The 20,742-nt window shown below is 44.1% G+C and overlaps 1 protein-coding gene across 18 annotated transcripts in view; it reads left to right on the forward strand.

Annotated features, from left to right (window-relative positions):
• The window catches only part of UNC13B (unc-13 homolog B), a 259,488-nt gene that overhangs the window by 175,420 nt on the left and 63,326 nt on the right, over nucleotides 1–20,742 (forward strand). The window lies entirely within an intron of this gene.

Raw genomic sequence — 20,742 nt, forward strand, 5'->3', positions numbered from 1 at the left:
AAGACCGCCAGTTACACCCGTCTCCCTAACCATTACTACTCTAACAATTAAATGAAAGAATGTTTGGAATAATTGATAAGTATAAAAATATGCAATTATACAAAAACATAAAATTATACATGTGTCATGTGAAATTTCCCTCCTACTTCAAACTTCCAGGCCTCAAGTCCCCATCTTCTCCATTTTTTTGTTACCTGTGTCTTGTGAATCAGTCCACAGATAATCTGTGCATTTACAAGCATGTGTGTGTACACATGCATGCATGTGTATATTACATCATACTTTACCTTTTTATTTTTATTATTTTTTTAAGTTTATTATTTGAGAGAGGGAAAGAGCACAAGTGGGGGAAGCGCAGAGAAGAGAGAGCTAACAGCGCAGACCCTGACTCGGATTGATCACATGAACCGTGAGATCATGACCTGAGCCGAAATCAAGAGTCCAACGCTTAACCAACCCAGGTGCTCCTAAAGCACTCTCTCCCCAACGTGGGACACGAACTTGTGATCCCGAGATCAAGAGTCTCATGCCCTACCGACTGAGCCTGCCAGGCATCCCACTAAAGCCTTTATGAAGGAGGTTCTGCCCTTTTCATGCCCCATTACTGGGTCAGGAGTGAGGCTTAATTTTCTCTGGCTCTCATTGCCACTTCCAGGCCATTACTAGATCTTCACATAACCTATTCTCACAGTCACCTTCCTTGTTGTAATTAGGTCCCAACTGTTCACTAATTCCTCATTCAGTGAAAACTTTATTACCTACTTTATAGTTCTCCTTTTGATCTCAACTACTGCCATCATCATCATCACCACCACCACCACACTTAATGGATGCTACTATTACTATAAGTATTTTACATGCATCATCCAAATGAATCCCTTACAATACTTTTACAAACCAGTCTTATGTTATTTGGCCCACTTTATAGATTAAGAAACTGAGGTTTTAGAAAGATAGAAACTTGTTCAGGGTCACTTAGCTGATAAGAGGACTGCATTCAAATCTAGATCTAGTTAACTCTAGAGCCTAGCTTTTTTAACACTTTTTCCACCATATTACCACCATAATCTTAGAACTCTGTTTTCCAGAGCATGGAAAACTCTCTTCCACAGGACTCCAGTTTCTGGAACTGTTAATAGGTTCTCTATTATGTGATAGAATTCCATGGTTAAAGAAATTTGGGAAATAAATTTGGTTCCAGGAGAGTGTAACACCAACAGATAGCTCCTCTTAAAGAGGAGAATATAATATGCACAGCGTCACTGCAAGCTTTTTTGACCATGAAACTCTGTTCTGGAGAGACATCCTGCAGGACTCACTTTCCAAGGAATACATTTGGAGAAACTCTGCTTCATTTGATTTCATTATCATTTCATTAAAACTGCATTTGTGAGGGTCATCAGTGAGCTCATAGCTACCTGATTTAGTGATTGCTTTCAAACCTTAATGGACCTCTCTGCAGTATTTGATACACTGAACACTGCTTTGTGTTTTGACATTTAAGAAACCATCCCCAATGCCATTCTTCTCTGATCTCTCTTAAGTTTCCCTTTTCTGATTTCTCTCTTTGCTCATTCTTAAATGTTGGTCTTCCTGGGGTTCTTTCCTCTATCCTCTTTTCATATAACTCCCTTACGTTCTTTATATGAAATCTTATTATGTCAGTTACTACTTATATGTGGATTGTTCTCCTGTCTGTCTAGCCCAGATCTCTTCCCTGAACTCTAGATCCATATTTCTAACTACTTATATACTCAGTTGTCCCATCAGCATCTAAAATTCAACATATTTAGCCAAAAGACATCATCTCTCAAAACTTTGTGTCCTGTATTTTGTTCCCATGTTCCCCAAACCAACCCTGAACCCACTAAATGTGATTGGGCTCTTGAAAAGTAAGGGAAAGCTAAGCCATCTCTTCGATAATGTAGAAGAATTAGGAGCAGGAGTTTCACTTACCTTTAAAGGGAGGGAAGGAGGAGCTCCTGGGTGGGCTCAATTGGTTAAGCATCTGTCTCTTGGATTTTGGCTCAGGTCGTGAATTTGAGCCCTGCATCGGGCTCTGTGCTGATAGCATGGAGTTTGCTTTGGATTCTCTCTCTCCCCTTTTCTCTGCCCTTCTCCCTGCTCACACGCTCTCTCTCTCTCTCTCTCTCTCTTTCTCAAAATAAAGAAACCTAAATAAGTAAAGGGAGGGAGGGAAGGATAAGATAGCTGTCTTGTGCACATAGTAGATACTCCATAAATATCTGTTGACAGGATGAATGCAAAGGATGTAGGTAGGAAAGCTAGTCTTTTTTTCATTCTGGGTACTTGTTTTGTGGAGAGGAATGAGAAGGCTAATTCCCAAATTTCATCTTTCTAGCCATCTTTCTGTGACTATGGTTCCTTCCTCTCCTCACACAAAGCTTGCTTTTGTCTCCCCTCACTGCTCTAAGGTGAAATAGAGACAAATAGACTATGCCTTGTGTGTTCTTCCAGCCTTTTCATCCAGCCCTACTTCTACACAGTTTTCCCTTAGTGGACTGAAAAAGGAAAAGGAATCCTGTTTCTATTTTTTTTTAAGTAACAAATATCTTTTTATTGAGATATAATTCATTTAACATTATAACTTACCATTTTAAAGTGTATAATTCAGTGTTTTTAGTATATTTACTAGGTTGTACAGCTATCACCACCATCTAATTTGAGAACATTTCTATCACTGCAAAGGAAATGCCATCCCCATTAATAAGTCACTCCTCATTCCCTGCTTTGCTCTAGCCTCTGGCAACCACTAATATACTTTCTGTCTCTATGGATTTGTGTGTTCTGGACATTTCGTATAAATGAAATCATATAATATGTGGCCTCTTGTATCTGGCTTCTTTCACTTAACATAATGTTTTTAAGGTTCATCTGTGTTGCAGCATCTGCCATTACTTTGTTCCTTTATATGGCTGAATAATATTCCGTTCTGTGGATATATCACATTTTGTTTATTCACTCATCTGTTGTTGGATGTTTGGATTACTTTCACCTTTTGGCTGATATAAATAATGCCACTGTGAACATTCATGTATAATTTTTTGTGTGGACATATGTTTTCAGTTCTCTTGGGTATATACATGCAAATGGAATTGATGGATCATATGGCAACTTTATGTTTAACCTTTTGAGAAATTGTCAAACTGTTTTCCAAACAGGTTGCACCATATTACATTCCCATAAACAATGTATGAGGGTACCAATTTCTTCACATCCTTGTCAATGCTTGTTAATCTGTCTTTTTGTTAGAGCCATCCTAGTGGATGTGAAGTGGTATCTCATTGTGATTTTGATTCCCATTTCCATAGTGACTAAGGAGGTTAAGCATCTTCTGTCATGCTTATTGGCCATTTGTACATCTTCTTTGAAGAAATGTCTATTCGAATCCTCTGCGTTTTTACATTGGGTTGTCTTTTGTTGTTGAGTTGTAAGAGTTCTTAATATATTCTGGGTTAAAGTCCTGTATCAACTAGATGATTTGCAAATATTTTCTCCCAGCCCTGTTCCTTTTAAATTTCTTTGGACTTCTCATGAATTTGCCACTTTCTGCCTTAATTGTTCCCTAACCTGCAACCTTTCTTTCCCCTCTTTGTTTTGCACATGTATGGAGAAATTGGCAACATCACCTGAGCCTCTGAAACAATAAGAAGCTGTTATTTTTACAGGGTGTAGAAGTAGCATGCCCAGTTGGTCAGTAGCAAAAGCATGTTCTTGAGCTGCCGTTTTTTCCTACAGCCTGTCTCAGTCCCTCTTTTCTGTTCCTCTGATACATACACAATCTCGCTCAGTCCTTGAGATTCAACTGCTTTGGTAAAAAGTAAAATCTTAGGTAGAAAGAAATCCCAAAGATGAAGCTGAGTGGGTGATAATAGGGGCATCCATAAGAAATTAAAATTTAAATATTCTTTTACACATTGAACACAGGCCCTCTACCTTTCCCACCCCGTTTGCACTGAACAGAGCAGGGATACCTAGAAAGGATACACATGGTTCTCCTGCCCATGTTATCCATGTCTGTTAGGAAGCAGGCCAGAGCAGAGAGGGAAGCTGAGACTGGCCTAGTTCTGTTTCTCTAAAGCTACCAGCTGGTATGTTTCTTATATTTCATTCCAAAGGCTCCCTATGAAGGAAAACACCAGGGTACCTGGCTTCTGATTCTGGATCGTCTCCTTTCTTCCTCTGCCTTTTAAATCCCTAATACCACCAAAACCCTGATTTCACCTTTTCTTCCTGTTATGAGCTGAATTGTGCCCCGCTTCCTCAGGTTGGAATCTTTTTTTTTTTTTTTAATGTTTATTTGTTTGTGTGTGTGTGTGTGTGTGTGTGAGAGAGAGAGAGAGAGAGAGAGGGAGGGAGAGGGAGAGCGTGAGCGGGGTAAGGGCAAAGGGAGAGGGAGACACAAAAACTTGAAGTGGGCTCCAGGCTCTGCTCTATCAGCACAGAACCCTATGCAGGGCTTGAACCCATGAACCACGAGATCATGACCTAAGCCGAAATTGGACACTTAACAAACTGAGCCACCCAGGTGCCCCACATATGTTGAAATCTTAATACCCAGTATCTCAGAATGTGATTGTATTTGGACATGGAGCCTTTAAAGAGGTAATTATGGTAAATTGAAGTCATATGGATGGAGCCATATCCAGTCTGACTGATATTCTTATAAAAAGAGATTAGGACTCAGATGGAAGAGCCTGTGTAGACAAAGATGGCCATCTGAGGCCAAGGAGAAAGGCCTTAGAAGAAACCAACCTCACTGACACCTTGATCTTTGACTTGTAGTCTCCAGTATTGTAAGAAAATAAATTTCTATTTCTTAAACCACCCAGTCTATGGTATTATGTTACGGCAGTCCTGGCAAACTAATACTCCTTCAAGGTAGAAGGGGAAAGAAGGTGACACAGAAGGTTCTGTGTTTGTCACATGTGAGTGACAATTCTGTGTTTCCTGAGGTCTAGTTGGTGGGATATGTATTCGCCAGGCTGGTATATGGAGAGCCTGTTCGTGATATCCAGTGTCTTTTGTATCTGTTTAATGTTATCCCTCTTACTAATAAAATGTAGGGCTAAACTGGAAATAGAAAGAACTAGATCCTTAAAGTAGCTCAATCTTAAAATCTGAGAGAACCTGAGTAAATCACTTTTCTGTTTTCTATTTCTCAGTCTCCTGAGCTGTAAAATTAAGGATGACTGTCCTCTCTTACAGAGTTTTGGTGAGGTCAGAGAAAAATGTGTTTTTGAGTGTAAAGCTCTAGAAACAATTGCTTGAGAGTCACCAGGAGGCCTCCTCTTACCAGAACTTTTGGTTTTCAGGGCTCTCTCCTGACCTTCCTAGCCTAGGCCTGAGTGACCTGCCAGAGGTGTTGCTGCCCATAGCTGGAGCCTTTGCTACTGAGTGGGAACACAAGTGAAACTGTGTCTATGGCTAAAGCAGCAAGGTGCCATTGCCACAGGATTTCAGGTTTTTATAGGGATCTAGACTCCTTGGTGGCACAGGGTTCCTGGGATAACTATATGGATCACTCAGAGGAAGCTATTTACCTAGTGCACTGGTGCTTCTTTGGAGCCCCAGAGGAAGAAGTTAGTTGAATGCCTTACCCTAGGAGTCTAGGGGAGGAGTACAAAGGCTGTCATGGGCACTGGTGGGAACATTTTCCTGAGAGCTGCTTTTGTGTGCTTGTCAGGAGACACGCTTACTGTTTCTCAGGTCTCCCCCCTCCCCCCATTCCCCCCTCCTGTTTCCTGTGAAATGTTCTGGACATGTTTATGGCCTGGATCTGGATGTTTATCAGTGGTTGGTCTTCTGTAAATCTTAGATTTGGTTCTAGGCGGTGTCTGAACCTTGTGAATTATAAGATGTCACATCTGTGCCTGGGCTTTGGGGCAGCTTGTTTGAAGGGATGGAATTTGGTTTCTGAGGTACATATCAAAACATCTCTGAGGAAAGCCATGATACCATTGACTTGCCTAGAGTTAGAGGAGAGTATCAGACACCGGTAGCAGGCTTAGCTCCACCTGGCAGTATTTTCTGGGCATACTGTCAGTAAAGAGAGGTACTGTAGTTAATAAACTCTTATGATACCTCTGTATAAAATTAGAAATTACTTGTTTTCAAATAAACAAAGCTTATCTTCTTGCTTTCTATTACTTTTGCTGACTCTTCCTGCTTGTTTACTCATCCAGCCAGTGGAACATTTGATACTGGCTAGGAATGAATTCTTCCTCTGTGAGAGAAAATCCTGTTGCCAAAGTTCTCCAAAAGGAAGCAACTGATAAAATGATGCCATTTTAATTTTTTTTTTTAATGTTTATTTTTGAGAGGGAGAGACGGAGAGCATGAGTGAGGGAGAGGCAGAATGAGAGGGAGACACAGAATCCAAAGCAAGCTCCAGGCTCTGAGCTGTCAGTGGAGCTCGAACTCACAGACTGCGAGATCATGACCAGAGCCGAAGTCGGATTCTTAACCAACTGAGCCACCCGGGTGCACCCAAATCATCCCATTTTAAATCAAGCCAACTGATAAGTGGTACCACTTTTTTTATCATTTAGGAGCTTATAGGCCGGAAGGGAGATAGAAATAATTACATTAAATATTTACATTTTTCCCCAGATGCTTTCCTTGGTCTTTAATGTCATTTTTCTCTGCAGCATTCCAATGTGTGTTTTGAAACAACCTATTTGTAATTTCCTCTTTCCCTGGCTTCTGTTATCCTGGATTCTCCCATTCTCTTCCTTTCTTTCTTACCTTGCCTATCTCCTTTCCTGCCTGTCTCTTTCTACAGTTTTCCCCTCAGGCTTTTTTCCCTCATCTCAAATCTGCCTCTGCTCAACCTCTAATCCAGAATCCTTAACTGAGCAACTACTATATGGCCAATTCTGTGCTTGATCCCGGCTTTTGCGCTAGGCAGCCAGTTGACTTCCAGCTAGCCTTTCTAAGCAAATGATTCCCAAATCTGTACTTCTAACCCTCCTTTTTTCTTTAGGTTCTATCCGTCATGTCTAGTTATCTAATAGTTATTTTCACCATAACTTCCTAATGTTCGAAACTTCCCTCCTGGACCCGTTCCTATTCTTTGTTCTCTGTATTAAAATCACCATCATTTTGCTAGTCACCCACTCAAAATCACGGTGTCATTCTTCCTTTTCTCTTGCCTCCCACATTGGATCATTTGCCAGACCTTGCTCTTTTTTCTCTCCATGATTCCTTTTACAAGTCTCTTCTCTGTTCCCTTTTGTGTTCAGATCTTCTTTATTGCTTAGTGTACAGTATTAGTTTTCTGAAGGTTTCGTTCTTTTATTTGTCTTAGGATACATTGTGTATACCACTGCCAGCATTGTCTTCCTGAAACAGAGCACTACTCATGGCTCCACTTATACTCAGGGCTCAACTTACATGTCACATCCTTTGAAGCCTTCCTCAAAGTCCCCAGGTAGTTAGGTACTCATTTTTCTATAACATTTCATATACAGTCAATTTTGGTGGTTATCATATTATCCTGGAAATGTGTGAGCATTTGACCCCAAGATTATGTATTTCTGAAAAGAGTATGTACTATATGCTTCTTTTTATATTAAGTTCAGAAACAGATCAAAGTCATCTATAGTGTCAGACTGTAGGATAGTGATTACCTAGGTGGGGAGGGTGTTGGTAGTGACTAGACATAGGCACAAGGGAACTTCTGGAATTCCACTGATGTTCTGTTCTTGATTGGGATTCTGTTTACATTGACATACTTTTGATTTGTGCACTGTATGTTATATTCAATAAGAAGTTTAAATAAAAGCTAGATAAAAATAGCCTGGGGAAGCTTGGGTGGCCCAGTCAGTTAAGCAACCAACTCTCGATTTCAGCTCAGGTTGTGACCTCATGGTTCGTGCATTTAAGCCCTGTGTAGGGATCTGCACTAACAGTGCAGAGCCTACTTAGGATTCTCTCTCTCCCTCTCTCTCTGCCCCTCCCCCTCTCTCTCCCTCTCTCTCTCTCTCCCTCTCTCTCTCTCTCTCTCTCTCAAAAATAAATAAATATTTAAAAAATATATAATGGAAATACAGATTAGGGACCATTTATTTATTTTAAGATTTTACTTTTAAGTAATCTCCTCATCCAACATGGGGCTCAAACTCACAACTCCAAGGTCAAGAGTCACATGCTCCACTGACTGAGCCAGCCAGGCACTACCAGAATAGGGACTATTTAACTTTATTTATTTCTCTAATGCCTGGCACCCAGCAAGGTCTTAACATATATCTGAGAATGAATGAGTGAATGAATGAAGGTTTCTCAAAGAAAGAGAGAAAGAAAAGAAAGGGGGAGGGAGGGAAGAAGAAAAGAAAGAGGGAGGGAGGAAGGAAGGAAGATTAATTTTTTCTCTCACTTGTAGTTAAGTTATAGTCTCAGCTTCTTAGCCTGACATCTGTAACAACTCATGACTTAGTTCAACCGATTTTTCTAACTTTTTTTTTTTTTAACCCAGAGGTCATATTGTACATTGGAAGATACTGGGCCTTGGAATCAGCCAGAGCCAGAGTTTGAAATAGGACTCTACTACTTACTACCTATGTAACTCGAGGCTTAGACAAGTCACCTAGCCTCTTACAAACTTAGTTTTCTCATTTCTGAATTGGATATCATTTCCTCAGCAGTTGGATATGGATTAAATAAGATAATACATATAAAGCAGGGCCTGGCATGTTTTTAGTATTCACTAAATGTTATTTCCTTTACTTTCCAACAACATATCTTCCTTTTTCTCCTTTTCATATCTTTGCTCATCTTGTATCTCTGCCCTAATGCCTTTTCTTCTGTTCAATTTCCACATATCCAAATATTATTCATCCTTTAGGATCAAGCTCAGATATCACCTCTTTCACGGAGCCTTTCCTAATTCCTATCCAAATCAGCACCTTGAAAGCTGGCAATATTTTCCTCTCTAAAATTCTCCTACAATTTATATGTGTCTTTTATGATAAATATTAGTCACTCACTCTAACCTTTAAAGAGTTGCTGAAGGCTGCCCTCTCCAGGCCCAAAGAATAGGCACTTTAATTGGACTATAATGCTGGAGGCAGAAGCTCTGCCAATTGAAATAAACTGGGGTCATGAAAAGGCAGGTTGAGAAAACTGCTTTGGACCTTTGATATTATATATATTCTCCTCTTGCACTGGGAGAAATTCATATGTCTAGTCAAGGATGTGACCGGAGCAAGGGGTCAAGTTGCAAACTGCTTGACCTGTATTTTGAATTGGTCTTCAGTTAAAGATGTCTTTATAGCCCAGCCTGGCTTATCAAGGGAGGAGGCCATATAGGAGTTTGAGTCTGAAGTCTTAGGAATTAAGAATAGATATTAAAAAAAAAAAAAAAAAAAAAAGAATAGATATTCAACTGGAGTATCTTCTCTGCCTAATATGTCTTGGGGGCCTACTACATGTAGGTAGAAAACAGTTCAAAGATTTAGAGATCCTGTTCCTGGCCACTTATTTTCTTGTTACTTCTGCTTTCTACTTGTATTTTCAATATCCATATATATGCTTTAACTCCTTTGTTAGATTGCGCATGAGGTCAGGAACTGAATACAATTCCTAGCGTAGTTTCTGATACTTAATAGACACTCAGAAAAGTTTTGTGGAACTGTTGCTTAAAAGTATGAAGCGATATTACCAGGCAATATAAGTAATTGGTTGCAAAAGAAATGAGGGACAACAAAAAATGGAGGGAGCAAACCCTTTGAGTTAGGGTGCTCAGAGAAGTCAGATGAATTCCCAGAGGGTACTGAGTCAGGAATATGTTGTTAAGTATCAGGAAATGTCCAAGAAATAAAATAATAGAAGCTTAGAAAGATGGAAATCAAGGGATAACTTGCTTTCTGTTTATAAACATGCCATTAAAGAAATCATGGCTCCTTGTAAGTGGCATTCTTTCTGTAAACAATGCAGTGAGATTTACCACCATTCCAAAACAGGCACATTCTGAAGTACTGTCATAGTATATAAAATAAGACTTCCTGGGGCGCCTGGGTGGCGCAGTCGGTTAAGCATCCGACTTCAGCCAGGTCACGATCTCGCGGTCCGTGAGTTCGAGCCCCGCGTCGGGCTCTGGGCTGATGGCTCAGAGCCTGGAGCCTGTTTCCGATTCTGTGTCTCCCTCTCTCTCTGCCCCTCCCCCATTCATGCTCTGTCTCTCTCTGTTCCAAAAATAAATAAACGTTGAAAAAAAATTAAAAAAAAAAAAAAAGACTTCCTGAAGCCAAAGAGTAGAGGTAAATTATAGTAAATAATTTTCCCTAATTCCTTGGGCTTGTACTTCTCTTTGCTGGTTGTCATCTTTAAGCATGCTAGGGAAATGTGTTTATTTGGTCCGTACCTGAGGACATTTGGACATAAATAGACAAAGATGACAAGTTAGGAAGGGCATTCTAGATGCCCTTGGAGCATCCTGGAGCATTTCTTGTGACAGGTGAGATAAAAACTGTTGACTGGTTTCTCCCTAAAACACTCTTTCCTGTTTGCTTTTGTGATATCTTTCTTTCCAAGTCTTTTTCTTCTATCTGACAGCTTCATCTTTGTTTCCTTTATAGCATTTCTGCTCATCTGCTTGCCCCTTAAAACTTGGTGATTCCTGGGGCTCTGTTTTCCACCTCATTCTCTATCCTAGATAATCTCACTCATGTCTTTACCTGTAAACTGATGGATCCCAAATTGCTATCTCTACCTCAGTCTTCTTTCATGAGTTCCATACTCACATATCCAGCTGCCTATGGATCTTATTATGGCAGAATTTTCCAGACACCACATACAGTATGTTCAAACTGTACTGATTGTCTTTTCTTTCTTCTCCACCTCTTTTCCTGTATATCCTTTCAGTAAATGGCACTACCAGTCAACCAAGCACAAAATCTAATACTCTTCTTCCTTAGAATATATAATATGGATATAACAATGCCCATGCTATAACATTTCCCCTATTAGGTTATGAACTCCCTAAGAGCAAAGATTGTATCTTTTCATCATGCCTGGTACAACACCTAGGTACTTAATAGGTATTTATTATTTAAAAAATTTTTTGGTAGGATTGTATTAGTAATTCTTAAAGGTACTGTATTTGTTTGCTAGGGCTGCCATAACAAAGTACCACAGACTGGGTGGCTTAAACAACAGAAATATATTGTTGTATAGCTCTAGATGCTAGAAGTCCAAGATCAAGGTGTCAGCAGGGTTAATTCCTTCTAAGGGCTATAAAAGGTAGGTATTCCTCTAACAAATTGTCAAAAATTGATTGGGAGTAGGGGGGGTGGTTCTAAAGGAAGGTAGACTAGGGAGGATGAATATTTTGCAATAACTCAAATGAGAAGTAGTGAAGCCCAAACTAAAGGTTGTAGAGAAGGGGACAGATTTTATAGATAGGAAGGTAAAATAGATTAGACTTAGTGACATGTGAGGGGAGCAAAGGGTTTTGCAGGGGATTCTGTTACTGGATGGAAAGTTAGAATAGAGAGGTTTTAAGGTCTTGTGTGTGAGCAGGGAAGTCATCTCCATGTGTGGTTGGTTGGTATGGATGAGCTGCAGTATAGGGCTCCAATACCAGCACCACCAACAGGCTTTCCCTCTGCATTCCTTGCTTTCTTGGTTAAGTCTCATTCTCTCTCTTGCCTCATCCAGTTGAATACTTTCTTTTCTCCCCACCATGCTTCCATTGTCAGAGATCCTTAAGAGATTTGTCTCTCTTAAGTCTTCTCTTCCCCTTTGAACGTTAGCTATCTTCCTATAACTCAGTGCTTAATACCAGATATTTTTGAATATACGGAGAACCCTATAGGAAAAACCCTCCTCTTTTAGGTCTCTTCATTGATTCTCAAGACACTTGAGATTCATATGCTAACTAGGAACATATTTTGAAAAGCTTCTGGAAACAGGGTCTTACACCAAGAGAATTCTCCAGATTTGGGTTTACTCTAGGTATATTTCAGAACAAAACACAAAGAACTGAAGGAGATATTTGATAAATATTAAGCCAGTTAGAATATAGTCTCCTTATAGTACAAAGGGTTTCTTTCTTTCTTTCTTTCTTTCTTTCTTTCTTTCTTTCTTTCTTTCTTTCTTTCTTTTTCTTTCATGTTTGCTTATTAGAGACAGAGAGAGAGAGGGAGTGCACACAAGTGGGGGGAGGGGCAGAGGGAGAGAGAGAATCCCAAACAGGCTCCATGCTGTCAGTGCAGAGCCTGACACACGACTTAATCCCACAAACTATGAGATCATGACCTCAGCAGAAATCAAGAGTTGGACACTTAACCAATTGAACCACCCAGGTGCCCTCAAAGGGTTCATTTCCCCATGAAATTTCAAATTTTGGATTCCCATTAGAGAATCCTCCACATGTGGCCCCTTGGCTTCCTTGGGGTAAAGAAATTGAGGCAGGGCCATTGTACTTTGTGGATTGGACTGGGACATATATAAGCAGATACTAGTTCAGGAGTAGCCTTAGTTCTAAATCTGGGAGCTATGACTTTTGAACAGGTTTATGTGAGAGGGCTGTAGACTACTACATAGTAGTCTACTACATAGACTACTTTGATTATGAGTATTTACTTATTGATTGATTGAGAGAGAGAGAGAGAGAGAGAGAGAGAGAGAGAGAGAGAGAGAGAGAGAGAGAAAGCAAGCAGGGGAAGGGTGGAGAGAGAATCTTAAGCAGGCTCCCTGTTGTCAGTGCAGAGCCTGAAGTGGGGCTTGATCCCAGGAACCATGAGATGATGACCTGAGCTGAAATCAAGAGTTGGAAGCTTGACTGACTGAGCCACCCAGGTGCCCCTGATTATGAGTCTTTAATCATTAGTCCTTGAATGGAAATGGGGCCACAGCCTTTGTAGGTAAAGGCTAAAAACCTGTTTAGCCTAGCAGTACTGAGTTTATCCCTGTTCATGTTTAAGGTTTTGCTAATCAGGATGGTGCTTGACCTGATTGTAGGACTGAAATTTGTCAGCAATTTGTGACTCCTTAGGCCTGCCTTGCAGCTTGTCAGGTCTCATTTAGTCTGTGTAGCAGCTATGTCTTAGCACATCAGTAAAGTCAGCACATATCTGCCAGGCTCATAACTCCCCTTGGGTGGCATGTTCCTGAGGGAAGGAGGAGATTCACTGTTATGCCCAGAATTCGTGATCCCCAAAGACCATTAGGGAGCCGAGTCCGATGCAAAAGCAAAGAGCCTTTATTCGAGCTAGCTCGAGCTCAATCCCCTACCTGCACCGACGCAGCGGTGAGATACCAGGGAAAGAGAGCGAGTTTCAAAAGGACAAAGGTTTTATTGGGGCCTGGGGGCAGTTGGTGAGGTAATGGCTATGGCCTCAGCCGATTGGCTGGGGAGGGGTCCCGGGGAAGGGTCTGGCAGGTGAGGGAGGGTTTACTCAAGGGGAGGAGGTGTGGTCAAGGTGAAGGACACAGAACAAGATGGAGTCGGCTGGCGTAGGCCCGCCCTTTCATTCCCCCCTTGTCATGTAGCTTACGGACCCAATCATGGGACCGGCTGCATTTATGGTGACAAGGAGAACAGAGTCTGGAGGTTTACGCAAAGTTCTGGGAAGCAAGTGTCCCTGGGGTGGCTCTGGGAGGTCTGATTAAGTATTGTCCCCGAGCTGGTGTCTATGATCTGCCAGGTGATGTTTTGGGGGGCGTGGGGACTCCCGGCAGCATGAGCAATGACAAGCAGAGTTAACAGAGTTACCAATATTAGGTAGGTCGAATGCGCTGTAGCTTGAGCTTGAGCGGGTTGTGTTGGTCCCGACTGATGGCCCATCGCGTGACGAAGTCCTTCCGGATCGAGGAGGGGTCCGCTGGCTGAGCGTGGGTGTGATGGACCCAGGTTGCGATGCCATCTACCTTGAGAGCGGTGGGGGTTGTCAACACCACGATGTAGGGTCCCTTCCAGCGCGGCTCGAGAGTCTCTCAGTGGTGCCTCTTGACGTAGACCCAGTCTCCCGGCCTGTACTGATGAGGTGTCGGGATCCGGCCAGCCTCGTAGATGGCACGGAGGCGCGGCCAAATGTCCTCGTGCGCCCTCTGGAGCCCGCTCAAGGAAAGAAAAAGTTCTTGATCTTTAAACTCAGCAATAAGTTCAGCTAGAAGGCTGGGAATAACAGGGGGTGGCCTGCCAAACATGATCTCGTAGGGAGTAAAACCCAGAGTGTAAGGAGTGTTTCTAACCCGGTAAAGGGCGTACGGTAGGAGAGTCACCCAGTCCCCGCCAGTCTCCATGGTTAATTTGGTAAGGGTCTCTTTTAGGGTTCTATTCATTCTTTCTACCTGTCCTGAGCTCTGGGGCCTATAAGCACAATGTAATTTCCAGTTTGCCCCCACCGCCTTGGCTACTGCCTGTGTTACCTGTGAGATAAAAGCTGGTCCATTGTCTGATCCTACCAGGGCAGGAAAACCATACCTGGGTAAGATGTCTTCTAGTAGCTTCTTAGCCACCGTCTGAGCCGTTTCATGCTTGGTTGGGTATGCCTCCACCCAGCCAGAGAAGGTGTCTGTAAATACCAGGTCCTCGTGTAGTGCCTCGTCGAAGATGGTGGGTGAATTTTTGAATCCCTGAGGTAGCCGTGTCCAGGTGAGTTGCCCACTGTAGCCCTCCTCCGGATCATGCCACTCGAAGGCGAACAAGGGTTGGCTCTGGGGTGCCAGCGGCAGACTGAAGAAGGCGTCCTTTAAATCTAGTACAGTATACCAGACCCTGGAGGGCGCCAAGGAGCTCAAGAGAGTATATGGGTTGGGAACAGTTGGGTGTATGTCCACGACCCTCTTATTTACTTCCCGGAGGTCTTGTACCGGTCTGTAGTCATTTGTGTGAGGCTTTTGACCGGCAGTAGGGGGGGTGTTCCAGGCAGACTGGCAAGGAACTAGTACCCCTAGGCTTCGTAGTCTCCGGATGTGTGGCTGGATCCCCTTCTGGGCCTCCTGAGACATGGGGTATCGTTTGATCCTTACCGGACTCTCTCCTGGCTTGAGCTCTACCAGGACTGGGGTCCTATGAGCGGCTAGTCCCATCCCCCCTGTCTCTGCCCAAACCGAGGGGAATTCTTGTAGCCATCTGTCTATATTATCCTCTCTCAGGAGCGCCTCCTGGTGGAGGAGGTATTCATCCTCCAGTTTCATGGTCAGGACCTGGATGGGGTGGCCCTTGCCATCGGTGACCTGAGGCCCCCCTTCTCTGAAAGTTATCTGAGCTCCAATCTTGGTCAGTAAGTCCCGTCCTAACAGCGGGTAGGGGCGTTCTGGTATTACCATAAAGGAGTGGGATACCCGGCCCATCCCCAAATCTACTGTTCTTCGGGTAGTCCATGAATACTGGCTCATACCAGTTGCCCCTTGTACCCAGGACTTCTTGCTAGCTAGTTTTCCTTGTGGGGTGCGGAGGACCGAATGTTGTGCTCCAGTGTCGACAAGGAAGTCAATAGGGGTCCCCTCCACTTTAAGAGTTACCCTGGGTTCGGGGAGAGGGTCCGAACCCTGACTCCCCTAATCACTTAGTTCATCCAGCTCTAGGACTTTTACTCGATCAGTCTTGCTTCCCTTCCCGCCGGCCCTTTTCGGACAATCTCGGGCCCAATGCCCTATCTCCTTGCAGTATGCGCACTGATCCTTCTGCAGCCTCTGCTTCCCCCCCTTGGTGGTGCTTTTACCTTTTCTTGCGTCGTCTGCCAGCTGCCGGAGACGGCGGTCTCGTTCCTCGGGGAAGTCAGCAGTGGTAGCTAGCAGTATTCTGGCCAGGTCTCGAGTCTGCTTACTGCTGGCAGTCACCATGGCGCGAGCCTGCTTGTCCTCAGGAGGCTCCCGGTTATTATATACCTTTTCGGCTACCACCAGTAAGTCCTGCAGACTTTTTTCTCCTGGTCTATCTATTTTCTGTAATTTTCTCCTAATGTCTACGGCCGATTGGTTTACAAAGGCCATGATAACAGCTGCCTTGCTTTCCGGAGCCTCTGGATCCATGGGGGTATAGGTACGGAATGCCTCCATGATCCGTTCTAAAAAGGCAGCCGGAGATTCATCTTTTCCCTGTTGTACATTTCCTACCTTGGCCAAATTGGTTGGCTTTCTAGCAGCCATTCGGAGACCCCCCATTAGAGTCTGGCGGTAGACCCGGAGCCTCTCCTTACCTTCTGCCGTGTTGAAATCCCACTGGGGCCGAGTTAAGGGGAAGGAGGCATCTATCTGAGCCTGGTTGGTGGTGGGATTCCCATCTGCGCCCGGAACTAGTTTTCGGGCCCCATTGAGGATTCTTTCTCTTTCTTCAGTCTTGAACAGGACCTGCAAAAGCTGCTGGCAATCATCCCACGTGGGCTGATGGGTAAAAAGAACAGAGTCTAATAAATCAATAAGCCCTGCTGGTTTCTCGGAAAACTTAGGATTCTGAGCTTTCCAATTGTAGAGGTCACTAGTGGCGAAAGGCCAATAGTGATGGGGCTGATTCCCCTCCGCGTCTGGGAGTCTGGTGGCTCGCAGGGGCAGAATAGTGGAGTCGGCGGCGGAGGCGGATTGCTCCCTCTGAGCCCTTTGTCTGGTAAAGGGCGGGCTTCCCCCTGGAGCGTTTCCGCCTCCCGCTCTCGGAACAGCGTCTGCCTCCCCCGGAGGGGGAGGATGGTGTTCTGGCATCCTAGAGGGGTTATACGGGGGAGGAAAAATTAATTCTTCTTCACTACCCCCCTGTAGGACAGGGTAGAGGGGTGCTGAAGGCTGGGTAAGACGTTTCCTCTTCTCTGTCTCCTGCAAAGCAAGAATGGGTTTTGGCTCTGGAGGGATCAGGTTTAGGAAGGGCTTAAGCCAAGAGGGTGGGTCTTCTACAAGGTCCTGCCAAGTGATAATGTAAGGGAGCTGATCAAGATGGCCCATCTTAGGCTGAGTGATGATACTCCTGACTCGGTGGATGGTAGGGAGGTCGAAGGTCCCCTCTGGTGGCCATCCGACATTGAAAGTTGGCCACTCGCTAGAACAAAAAAAACTGCAACCGACCCTTTTGGACTTCCACACTGAGGTTGTTAGCTCTTCCCCTCACATCCTTAAAGTGATCAATCATAATACTTAGAGGAGTAGTCTGAGTCTGTCCCATAACGTCCGTCCAGTAAGTCCACAGAGCAAAACAGAGAAACACAAAAACAGACAAACAGAGGGCCCCTAGAAAGTCTTCCAACTCCATGGAAGCAGAACTGCAAGCTAGCTTAGACCTTTGAAGGGATTCCATGTCCCTCCAAAACCGATGAGGGGATTCCACGTCCCTCCAAAGACGACGGCCTCACGCCGACCAGCAGGAGCGACCTGCCTCGTCTCAGACCTTTGAGGGGATTCCACGTCCCTCCGAAACAGATGAGGGGATTCCACGTCCCTCCAGAAGGGAGAATCGGAACGTCTTCCGAAACTCCCGGCCCGTGGTCCTCCAGTGCGTCCACTTAGACCGCGTCGGGCACTACCAGAATTCCAGAAATGAGCTCACACAAAAAAGACAGAACAAACAGACACTAACCGTGGCCAGTCAGGCTCTCCGGGTCGGGGGTCCCTTGGGGGTCTTGGGGATCCCGGACGAGCCCCCAAATGTTATGCCCAGAATTCGTGATCCCCAAAGACCATTAGGGAGCCGAGTCCGATGCAAAAGCAAAGAGCCTTTATTCGAGCTAGCTCAAGCTCAGTCCCCTACCTGCACCGACGCAGCGGTGAGATACCAGGGAAAGAGAGCGAGTTTCAAAAGGACAAAGGTTTTATTGGGGCCTGGGGGCAGTTGGTGAGGTAATGGCTATGGCCTCAGCCGATTGGCTGGGGAGGGGTCCCGGGGAAGGGTCTGGCAGGTGAGGGAGGGTTTACTCAAGGGGAGGAGGTGTGGTCAAGGTGAAGGACACAGAACAAGATGGAGTCGGCTGGCGTAGGCCCGCCCTTTCATCACCTCCCATTGCCCATAATTCTCTGCTTCATGCAATCACTCAGTAGTTTATGGAGGGCATAATTGTACAGGGGTTAAAAAAAAGACTTTTCTCAGCCACCAGAACAAACCATTTTCCTCATGAAACATATCCTACTTGTGTGACCCATGTCAGCCTCTCATGTTGCTTCTGGCTTTACTTGGTGGTAGAGAAGGAAAGGAATCACAGACTTACTCTGATGTAAGTTAGATTTTGGCTCCACCTATCCTTTGTATCCTCATATGTGATTGTCAGCATTGGGAGACGAGGTAGGTACCTGCTGGTCCTGACCCAGCCATTCTCTGGCAATGACACCTGAAAGGGCAGGCCAGGTTTGGAGCAGGCACAATCTTTGCTTTTGGACCAGTTGTATCTGGCCTGAGGGAGACTTAGACTGGTTTGTATGAGAGTAGAGAATTGTGGTTGGTGAGCCCCTCCTCCAGTGTCCCTGTGACTCCACTCAGATGCTTTAACCGAGGATGAATTTTGTGTGCCAGGTGGTCTTCTGACTAACCCACCCATTTGGTTCCCCTTTAGAGCTCCTGCAGCTCTGAACCTTCCCACAACTCTGCGTGAGTGTCAGTGTCTCATGTTGAATTTCCATCTTGACTCATCTATCTCTAGGCGAAGATCCCTGCAAAGATTTAAATTGGGAACCAGACCTTGAGAATGTCTGTTCAGAGCATTTCACAGCTTCTGGATAAATGCCTTTTCCTTCTTAACCCAATCTGTTTCTCCAATTCTGCCCAGCTAGGTCTTGAAAAGCCCTGCTTTGAGGAAGCTTCCCAACTGAGGTGGGTGCTTGTGCTATTTCTTACCTCTGAAAAGCACCCCCATCCTTTTAGCCTGCCTAGGACTCCCAAGAGCCAGATCCACTGTAACAAAGGACTGCATCATTGCTTACACGGCTCAGGAAACAGAAATTGTGTGTCTATCCTAAACGGCTAGACCACAGAGGAGATCTCTCCTTTGGTCATATGATGTCTGGCAGTCTGTGGGCCCTCTGTGGGCCCTGTTGAATAGTAGAAGAGGAAGCCTGCTTTTTTACCCAGAATGTACACGGACAGCCATTTACCACTTACTCTCTGTGTTTTGGTGAAACATGGGAAGTTGGAAAGATACAAAAGTAATTTATGGTCAAAGCCATATAAGCTGTCTTGTGAAGTTTGAAGACCATGAACTAGAGATTGCAAATTTGTTGTGCCTCATGTCATAAACACATCTTCTCCTGTCTGAGCCTTTATTTTTCTGGAAAACTCAAGCTGCTTAGAATATGGACTGAATGTGTTTGACTAGGCAGATGGACAAGAGAGGGTCGCATTAGCCTCGGGTATAACATCTAGAAACCTCAGCCAGGTCTTGGAGCCACTGGTGGATGAGTCAGGAAGAAGTAGGTTCATTAGGCAGTGTCCTAGCTCTGAAGATCATTTCTAGTCTTGAGAGTTTGAGTTTCTTAGAATAGGAATTCCAGCCCCAAACCTGATAATGACAGCCACTTCTCCGGGCTCTTTGAGTGGGAGGGAATTCTGATTTAATCAGTCTTCCCTGTATTTCTTGTTTTAAACCCTTTACCTCTTCTGGCTGAAATATGGGAAGCTCCTCTAAATTGGCTGTGACTTCCACTGAAATTTGACACTTTTCAAATGATTTTTTTCTGTATTTAGATGTGGTTATAGTTGCACTGTCAGTCCTTATCTTTTCTGTCACCCAGCCAGCTCCCGACTGGGTTAGGAGGTATTTGCTCTGCTGTTAGTGTTGGCTGCATAATGAGGTGGATGGTTAAGAAATGGGTTGTTTAGCATCTTTTGGAATCTAAATTTTCTTCCTGGGTTGAGGGGGAAGCAATGTTATTGGAACAAGGCAGTAGGGAGGCAAATGTTGGCTCTGGAATCAACACATTCTCCTCAGGATCTTGGATAAGCCAAGGAAATCATTCCTCCTTTAAAAGCTTATGTTATCTACCATATAGGGCTGCCTATTCCACAGTGATAGTTTTTAGGGTGGCCCCCATAGCCTGACTGCCTAATTCTTGGCTATCAGGGCCATGTTTTACTGTAGATTGTCATGAAGAATGTTGCAGGGCAGCAGAAGTAGCAAGATTTGAGAGCTTGGCTTGGACATGCTGACTGAATCAAATTTGTCCACCTTCTGCTGGCCTAAGGAAGAGAAGGGCTTTCTCTCATTAGATCAGGCTCAGAGGAGGTAGAATAGGAATGGCTTCACTGGATTGTTACTGGTAATTAGAGCTCTATATTGAGAAGAATTCTGAGATTCTTTGGACTCAAACAGTGTTTTTGCTGTCCTGTGGGTGCAGAGTGGAAAGGGGTATTATATATTTGATGTATTTGGCATTTTAAGCTCCAGGGCTTCAGGGGTCCCTGGCTTATGTTTGGCATTATGTTGCAATGAACAACTTGAGTGCTCTTTGAAGATAAGGGCATTCAATTTCCTGATGAGTCCTAAGTAGAATTGTTGAGTTATTAGGAATTAGGGCCATGTGAGAGCCACCTGACTAGCAAGTCTCCATGGAGATGGGGCTGCCATTGGCAAAGAGGGGCTGGGAGATTTGGGATCATGAAACCGGAGCCTTGAATCGTAAACAGCTTTTGGTTAATGTGATTACACTTGAGGCTATCCTAATTCTGGATCCCCAAACAATCTGTGGTCCAGACTTCTGCAATAGAGGGTTTATGTTAGCCCACCCAGCTTCCCTTACATCTCTCTAATCATTGCCTTGGCACAGCCTAAGGGACTTCTTATTTTCCAGTTGGTTCTTTTGCTG

Source organism: Prionailurus bengalensis, chromosome D4 (assembly GCF_016509475.1).
Source record: "Prionailurus bengalensis isolate Pbe53 chromosome D4, Fcat_Pben_1.1_paternal_pri, whole genome shotgun sequence".
Classification (NCBI taxonomy): Eukaryota; Metazoa; Chordata; class Mammalia; order Carnivora; family Felidae; genus Prionailurus; species Prionailurus bengalensis.